This window comes from Taudactylus pleione, unplaced genomic scaffold (genome assembly GCF_031769625.1).
Source record: "Taudactylus pleione unplaced genomic scaffold, aTauple2 ptg000913l, whole genome shotgun sequence".
Classification (NCBI taxonomy): Eukaryota; Metazoa; Chordata; class Amphibia; order Anura; family Myobatrachidae; genus Taudactylus; species Taudactylus pleione.
In genome coordinates, this window is record NW_028285314.1 from 1,646,432 (window position 1) to 1,655,640 (window position 9,209).

Below are 9,209 nucleotides of genomic sequence, written 5' to 3' on the forward strand. Positions count from 1 at the left end.
GTTGTAATTGGTAGCAATTTTTTTATGCACTTTTATGACCATCAGTTTTTCCAAATTAGTTTCATATGCCAATCACTCACAAGGTTCCTGGCTGTGGTAAACACTCTCCAAGTACACACTGGAGAGCGAGCAGCTTAAGTAAAGCTAAGGTAGTTTGCACAATGGGATCCAACTTCCTTTTTTTTCTCCCAGTATTGAAAGGGACTGCGAAACATGCTAATTTGTAAATTTAAATTATTATAAACTCCCTATCGGCAGATGTGGAGTTGCACTACCCTCACTCTTAACTAAATTAAAACAACCTGTGACATAACTTAAAATAACGACACGGACACAGTAGAAATGCCATTAAAATAGGTCAACCTTTTTTATTAACTTTTAACAAGTAAATTCAGTATGGTGGCAGCAAGAAAGAACGGCCAGCTGCTCAGTGACACTACGCCTTACGCCCAAAGTAAATATCCACGACATTTAGGTAACTGAGCCAATTGCCTGTCACCAATAAAAAATTATCAGGCTCCAACTCTCCCACCAATACACTACAATGGAGCCGGCCAGTCAGCCAGTGCCCCCCTCGCCCTTAGTAGTGAAGCTCAGACAAAAATTAATGTATTGGTATGGAGAGCGCACCTCAAAAATGACTGCAGCGCAATACCCACTGGACTGCCGTTCTTTCCCGCCACAGACCGGCGACCAACCGAAGCCGGTACCGCCACCATACCCTAAACTACCTGATCTATAATATCAAACAAGTCTACTAAAAACAAAACGATGCCCTCTTCAGTGAGGTGAACACCATCGGGCCTAAATAGATGCAGGTCTTTAAAACGAATGGAGGGATGATGTACCACAAGACCACCAAACTCAAGAACCTTCTTACTTAAAAAGGCATTCACTTTACGCCTGCCTTTGTCCATGATCACACCTGACATATTACCACGCCATGACCTCCTTGGTATGATATTAGACCATATTAAAATGCACGAGGGCCACCGAGCCATGACTCCTTCTAAATCGTTTGCCATTTCATGCCGTAACTCAAGGGAAGACAGAGATCCCACATCGTTGCCTCCCAGATGTACCACCAAAACCAACGGACTACCGAATGCTCGAGCATTCGCCTCTAAAACAGGCAACAATTCGCTCCATTTCATGCCTCTGCGCCCCAGCCATCTAATCAGACCAAGAGCTGAAAACAAAGTCATATCCTTGGCAGCGGGAGATCTGGACGCCCAGTATACAAAGGAATGGCCCACTATACATATTGGTCTTGGGTCAAGACTCTCTCCTGCAATAAACAAAGCACACATAGGTAAACCCTGAACCTTTAATTTTCTATTTCATTATTAATGCTAATCCTAACCAACTAACTCAACTAGCTAAGCGTGTTTTGGGTTAAGGGAGGTGATGATGTGTGACTTGGCCCGAGGTAAAAACCTGAAAAACCTGCACGGACAGCACGAGCCAATAGTGCCTCCGGATTTTCAGGGCAAAAACAGGGCAAAATCCCTCGGGACCCCCACCGGCGAAACGGTGACGAGTGGCAACTTGCTCCCAAGCCGCGTCCATTCGTGCCAAGGCGCAAAGAGCCGAGAAACGGAAAGGAGGAAACGCCCAACCAGCCAGACAATCCCCAATTAAAAAATGTTTACCAAGGAATCGAACAATTAAGAAATGAGACCATCCGCCAGCCGGGCAAATCCCCCCCCACGTGTCGCCTGTCCGCTCTCCCCGCCAACTCACGGATGGACCAAACACTCCTCCACATTCACACAAACAGGAAACCATCACCCGAAAAAACTCATTGCACCACACACATCCCCCGTCATCCACCAGCTGGTAACTGCACCTTAACGTACATATCGCTTGTATGCGTTGGATTTCCAGCAACCCAGAGCTTTAATGTCAGCCGCAGAAAAACCCAAGGAAGCGGCACAAATGTGTACCGAAATCCCGTAATGGTAGCCCCAGCGACAGGATGCATTGCTGGAACACCCATCTGAACTGATACACAGTCAATGGGGACCCATCCAAATGAATCAGCCAAGCTCCGTCACCGACAGGCCGCGAACGCAGATATTCCAGCAAAATGACAACTGGACAAATCCTCGCGTCCGGGCAAGCGACTAACGACACCCAGCGCCCCCAGCCCAGCTGGTCAGTCTTTGATCGCTTCACTTTACAGAGAACCGAATCAGAAACAACAACGTGGCCGAATGCCAGCTGGGAAACGGAACGTCTTGATGATGCAGCCAACTCACCAACATGAAAGGCTCCGTGAAAAGCCATCGCGAAGGCAAGTCGAAATAGTACAGATTTGTGTGCGGACTCACAAATGGAGGGGACAATGGACAAAAGATCGCCCAACATAGCCACTGAAATGGGTCATCTACGGTCCACCTGCGCAGGGGCAACGCGCGCCCAGCCTTTAAAAAATTTCTGAACCAAAAAACCTTTTGTAAAATCGTAACTGCCATGCAAACGAATAAAAAAGGAAATGCCTGCCAGTTTCTGGGCCACAGCTGCTCTAGATTTCCCTGCCGTATAAAGACTCCACAAAAAACTTAGCAATAGCTTATGCAAGGGCTTACCTTCATTCCGCTTACGCGAAATAAAAGTTGACCACTGGTGCCAAGAGGCACGATACGTCCGTAACGTTCCTGGAGCCAATGACTGACAAGCCACACCTTCTATCCCTGCCATATAACCTGCCAACAATGAGAGGGGCAAACGTCACCAATGGGGGACCCACCAGGAGCAAGCGCCCTGAACCTATCCCATTGCTGGCGCGAAAGAGCGTCTGCTATAGAGTTATCAACACCGGGAACGTGACGCGCCGTGAAGTGAACATTAAGGGACAAGCATCGCAGCACCAGGTGAGCCAGTAAGCGCAAAACCAGAAGGGAAGTTGATCTTTGACTATTAACGGCCTGCACCACTCCCAAGTTGTCGCACCAAAAAATTACATGTTGATTTCTGAGGCGTTCGCCCCACAACTCCAAAGCCACCACAATTGGGAACAGCTCAAGCAGCAATAGGTTCCTGGTCAAACCCAGCCTAATCCACTCTGATGGCCAGGAGGAGCAGGACCACGATCCCTCCAGATAAGCCCCGTAGCCGAAGGCTCCCGAGGCATCTGTAAACAGCTGCAGCTGAGCATTAGTAACTGGAGGAGACAGCCAAACCGCCACACCATTAAAACCCTGCAAAAACTCATCCCAAATGTGCAAATCTCTGCGCAATTTGGCGTTCAGACGAATGAAATGGTGAGGCCGTTCGGCACCAGCCATCGCCCTTTCCAATTTACGGCAAAATACCCTACCCATGGGAATTACCCTGCATGCAAAATTCAAAAGTCCCAGAAGAGATTGACACTGTTTCAAGGTGACTCGACTCCCCGACAAAGCCAACAAAATAGCATCACGCAGCTTAGCTACCTTGTCGGCCGGCAATCTGCAACACCCCGCAACGGTATCAATCTCAATACCAAGGTACACAAGACAAGTGCAAGGGCCCTCACACTTATCCCAAGCAATAGGGACTCCAAATTTGCAAAAAAGCGCACGCAATGAAAAAAGCAACTTCTCGCATGTGCTCGACCCCGCGGGACCGACACACAGAAAATCATCGAGGTAATGAGCCACACTCGATTCTCCGGACCACGCGCAGACGCACCAATGCAGGAAGCAGCTAAATGACTCAAAAAATGCACACGAAACTGAGCAACCCATGGGAAGGCACTTATCGATGTAAAAACCATCATCCAACCGAAAACCCATGAAACGGAATGAATCCGGATGCAAAGGCAGGAGGCGAAAAGCGGACTCTACATCCACTTTCCCAAGGAGAGACCCCGGACCTGCTGAGCGAACCAACTCCAATGCCTCATCAAACGATTGGTAATGCACCGTCGAAAGATGTTCCGGAATGGCATCATTCACAGACATCCCCGGAGGGTGTGATAAGTGCTGAATCAAACGGTATTTACCTTGAACCTTTTTAGGTACCACCCCCACCGGCGACAGTACCAAATCTTTCAAAGGAGGAGTAGGGAAAGGACCCACCATGCGACCCAGCTGAACCTCTTTGGTCACTTTCTCCTTCAAAATATGTGGTAGGTCCCTGGCAGAACACAAATTCCTGGGAACCCCTGGAGCAACGGAACCAGAAATGGGAAGCCTAAAACCCTCGCTAAATCCTTTCAACAAAAAATTTGCCTCAGATCGAGTAGGGTACCAACCTAACCACTTACGCATGGCACCCAATCTAACCGGGGACGGAGCCTTACTTAGCAACCCCTGCTCCGTTGGGACGAGGGGCTGGAACAGCACCTGTGGGCTTAACGCATTCCTTGGCTGGGTGCGAGGCACCACAGCGGAGGCACTGATGACGGAAACGGCAGCGAGCCCCTGCGCCGCAGTGACCGTTGTTGAAGGCATAACAACGCCCTTTGGAGGCGCTTGTAGGGGAGGGACGAAAGGACCCGCGTGCAGCCTGCGCAACCCGTTTGTTCAGATTCACCTCCGCGGACGCCGGCTGAGTAACATCGAGCCACACCTCCACATCTTTGACCCCAAAAGCCATAACCCGAACTCCATGTTGTTTGCGTCTAAATTCCTCATCATAACGTCTCCACGCTGTGCCTCTAGCCGAACGAAACAGACCATGGATCAGGTGAAGGTACCTCACTATATTCATATACTCCTCCGGACAGAACTCCAAGTAGCAGCCTGCAAACATGTAAAAACCGCCTAGCCAATTAATGTATGAACGGAACACTTCCTCGCCAACGCCCCCCTTTTTTTTTAGCTGCCGCTAAAGCCTTGCGATTCTTGGATGTCAATGCAAATACATCCACATATTTCCCCTGTTTGATCCGTTCCCGCATGCGCGGCCTAAGGCCCCGTAGCACTGCCGTATTAGAGCAGCGAACTACAGCGCTAGGGCTGCCTTTATCTGGGCTGCTGCTCTTTCTATGCCGCCGAGATCGCTTACCCTTCTTATGTGACCTCCCATGACGCTTCCGCTTCGCACGCTCACTACTATGCTTCGCTTTAGCGCTGTCTGAACTAACCACTGCATCTGACTGCACTAGAGACCAATCGGAATCAGTCTCACCTGATGACATGGAAGCTGCCTCAACGCCGGACCTATCCGAGGACTCCTCCATGGTTTCACAGCCACTCAACTCGTCGTAGCCTGTAACAGAAGGAGATAGCAAAGGAGCCAACCTGCGCGAGCCGCTTAAGTTCTATAAATCGCTAGGCTCCCTATTCGCCACTGCGCTTCACATAGCAGGCAAAGGCACAACAGGAGCCGCACACAATGCAGTCATCTGCAAAAGGAGAGGAGCTAGAGCCGCTCTCACATCCAAACTAGGATCTGCTACGTCCCCACCAGACGACTGCGCAGCCAGTAAAGGTGTCAAAGCCCCCATCACAGACACCAAAAGAGCTGTCACTGCACCCAAATCAGGAGCAGGCGAGGTGTGACCTGCATTAGCCCCACTAACCCCCGCTGTGTCATTACTTGCAGCGCTTCCAGCGATTGCCACCTGCGGCTGCACAGCCAGCAGACTAGCGCCTGCATTCCCAGCTAAGCCCCGCCGCCTAATGGGCCCGACCTAGCTGCAGTCCGCTGGCGACGTGCAGTGGGCTGTTGAGCCCGGCGGGAAGACCCCCAACCGGACACCCCCTGCCCTCCGCTCTGCCTCCCATTATTATTGGAGCTAGCCGCTTGCTTCTGGCTAGCCCGCGCACCTCTCCCCCTCTGTGGTCCCCCGCACCGCCTCCGGTGACTGTTGCCGCACCCGTCTGCGGAGCCAGAAGAGGGACACAGGTCAGATGATGACCCGCATCTCCTCCGCTGACCTCCGCTTCTTCCAACACGTGAGCCCCCCGCAGCGGCGACCACTGGGACAGCCACCGCGATGGACGCTGCCGGAAGCGCGTCCGCTTCCTGCTGCTGGGACCTGTTCACAGACCCCGCGAGGATGGGAGCCCTTCCATCCCCCGCCGGGCAAGACGCCGCTCGCCGCACTTCATCCCTGTACCGGGCTGGAGGGCCTGCCTGACGCCGAGGATGGGCGGCCATCTCAGGACAGTCAGATAAGAAAGAGAGAAAGATAGGTTTAAAGAAAAGGTGGAGATGTAAAGGGAGGAGTAGGAAGATGTAAAGGAGAGGAGGGAAAAGGAGTGGAGAAAGATTATAGAAATGGAGAAGATAAAGCAAAGAACAGATTATACTTTTATTAAGCAATTGACTAACAGCACCTTCTCTCTCAGAGGATCGATGAAAAGAGGCAGATCCTATCTACACTAACACATAAAATGTCTGCCATCCCACCCTAAACCCGCCCATAACTAATTCCTATAGGCTATTCCTTAAATTAAATTAACCCCTCCTCTCTTGTGAGATGCTGTGCAACCCCACCCTTCCTAGGGGTTTAAACTTGCTTGTGCTTATTCAAGCACTCGCTTGTCATTATCCTTTATTTATATGGTGCCACAAAGGTTCCTCAGCGCCTTACACAGTACATAAATGAGCACACAAGAAAAACAGTTAATAGTAATATAAAACAATACAGGACAAGGACATGGTTTATATACAGTACATAGCTGTATAATACAAGCAGCAGGGTGTCAGCAACCAAGTGTTAGGTGCCAATTGGGGAGTTAGGAGTAAATTATACTATAGGTAGGGGGAAGGAGAAGCACGCGAGGGTCCTGCTCGTGAGAGCTTACATTCTAAAGGGGAGGGGCAGACAGACAAGGGTGACACAGAGGGGTAGATAGTGAGGAAGGAGCATGGAGCAGGGGGTTAGGATATATGCTGTGGAATGTGAGGGGCAGACAGACAGGGGTGACACAGATGGGGTAGATAGTGAGGAAGGAGCATGGAGCAGTGGGTTAGGATATGTGCTGTGGAATGTGAGGGGCAGTCAGACAGGGGTGACACAGAGGGGTAGATAGTGAGGAAGGAGCATGGAGCAGGGGGTTAGGATATGAGCTGTGGAATGTGAGGGGGAGACAGATGGGTGACACAGATGGGGTAGATAGTGAGGAAGGAGCAAGGAGCAGGGGGTTAGGATATGTGCTGTGGAATGTGAGGGGCAGACAGACAGGGGTGACACAGATGGGGTAGATAGTGAGGAAGGAGCAAGGAGCAGGGGGTTAGGATATGTGCTGTGGAATGTGAGGGGCAGACAGACAGGGGTGACACAGATGGGGTAGATAGTGAGGAAGGAGCATGGAGCAGGGGGTTAGGATATGTGCTGTGGAATGTGAGGGGCAGACAGACAGGGGTGACACAGATGGGGTAGATAGTGAGGAAGAAACATGGAGCAGTGGGTTAGGATATGTGCTGTGGAATGTGTGTGTATAAGATGACCTGATGTTATGTAAAAATTAAATTATTCATTCATCTACCTCTGTGACAGAACAAAGATTGTGTTTATGTGTTATTTACATGAGATGTACAAAATAAAGTTGTTGCGCTTTAATTTTTGTGTGTTACATTTTAGCATCTAAATACATCCAGCTAAAGATGCAGCAATTATGGGACTTTCCCGCCATCCTAATACAGTAGTGACTACTTTAGTGCCAGCTGCTGGGTGCTATGCCATGCTCCAGTGAGTGGGTGCTTCTCACATGCTAGACCCACTCACAAATGAGTGCAGCCATGCCCAACATGCTGTGGTCCTCCCAGGGTGGTGCTGTATCTGGGCCCAGAATATCTCTTGGCAGCCCTAGATATGACAGGGAGAAACAGGAGGGAATGGGGCTTAGTGGTGGGGTAACAAGGCCATGGAGGGAGTGAGGGAGGTGGCTGAGAATGGAGGAACAGGAAAGGCCAGGGAAAGAAGCAGAGGGTTGGAAGGGAGACTGATGAGAGAAAATAGGGGGAACAGCAAGTGGAGGAGACAAGAGGGGGAGGATAGGGATGGATAAAGTAGAGGATTATGCGGGCACTGAATAAGGGGGTGTTTGAAGTAAGTGTTCATGCTGTGGACGAGGTAATAAGTGAGATGAAGAGTGGAGGCTGTGAGATAGAGACAGTGTGGATAAAAGTTAAATTAAAAAAAATACAGGTACAGAAATAGTTGTTCCCCATGCTATTGATGATTACTGTATCAGATCAAATCATGGTAGGGGTGTTAATTTGAAGAATTCTGTTAAGCATGACCAGCTCTTATAATGGTGTTTCACTCTAGTGCACAGCGATGACTCACCACCACCACCAGTGGCAGCAGCAGCATTTACAGGAGAAACTGAAGCAGGAAACTGAGTCATGTGCTTCCTAAGCTGACAGCTTGCACACAGTTCTTTGCATCCCTTAAGATCTGTGACCATTGGAAAGATTTTGCATATAACTTGAACCTAAGGTCAAGCATGGTTGCCAATATGTAGCTGTCCAATTGTAACATTTTGCAAACGCTCTTGTTCTGGCAGGACTAATGTTGCATTTATCCTTGTGTAAAAATGTCTACAGTATTTCCCTATAGAGTAAGCTTTCAAGCAGGACCCTTTTACCCCTCTGTCTATTACCCAGGGGTCTATTTACTAAGCAGTGATAAGAGTGAAAAGTGATAAGGTGCCAGCCAATCAGCTCCCAACTGTCATCTCACAGGCTGTTTGAAGAATGACAGTTAGGAGCCGATTGGCTGGTACCTTATCACTTTTCACTCTGTCTCTTATCACTGCTTAGTAAATAGACCCCATAGTCTCTTAAACCTAATTGCGCTATACCAGATTTAGATTTTCTAATCAGCTTATGAATAAGTCTGGTTTACATGTCAGACAAAATGTAATCATAACACGTCAGACATTAAAAATACAGCAATTCAAGAATAAAGGGCATCTCTTGTTCATACAAACACTACACTGTATTGCAAAAGTTATAATCCCTTCGTAAGAAATCCAGGACTGTGGTATCTCCGACTACCTTGTTATACCCAGTCTGGCAATTACCAGCAACTGACCTTACTGAGCCTGTCCATAGAACTTTGTTCATTTTTTTTGTACAGCACTGTAACAGACACAGCAAGGTAAATATGGATGTTGATTACTAAGGACTCAATTCCTTGACTGTTGCTGCGATACAGCACTACCTGCCAGACACACTGACAGACCCGGGGCTGAGACCAGTCTCCTCAGCGTCTTTTACTGAAAACTACAGTGTTGATCCTGGTGCAGTTATTACTAGGGGTG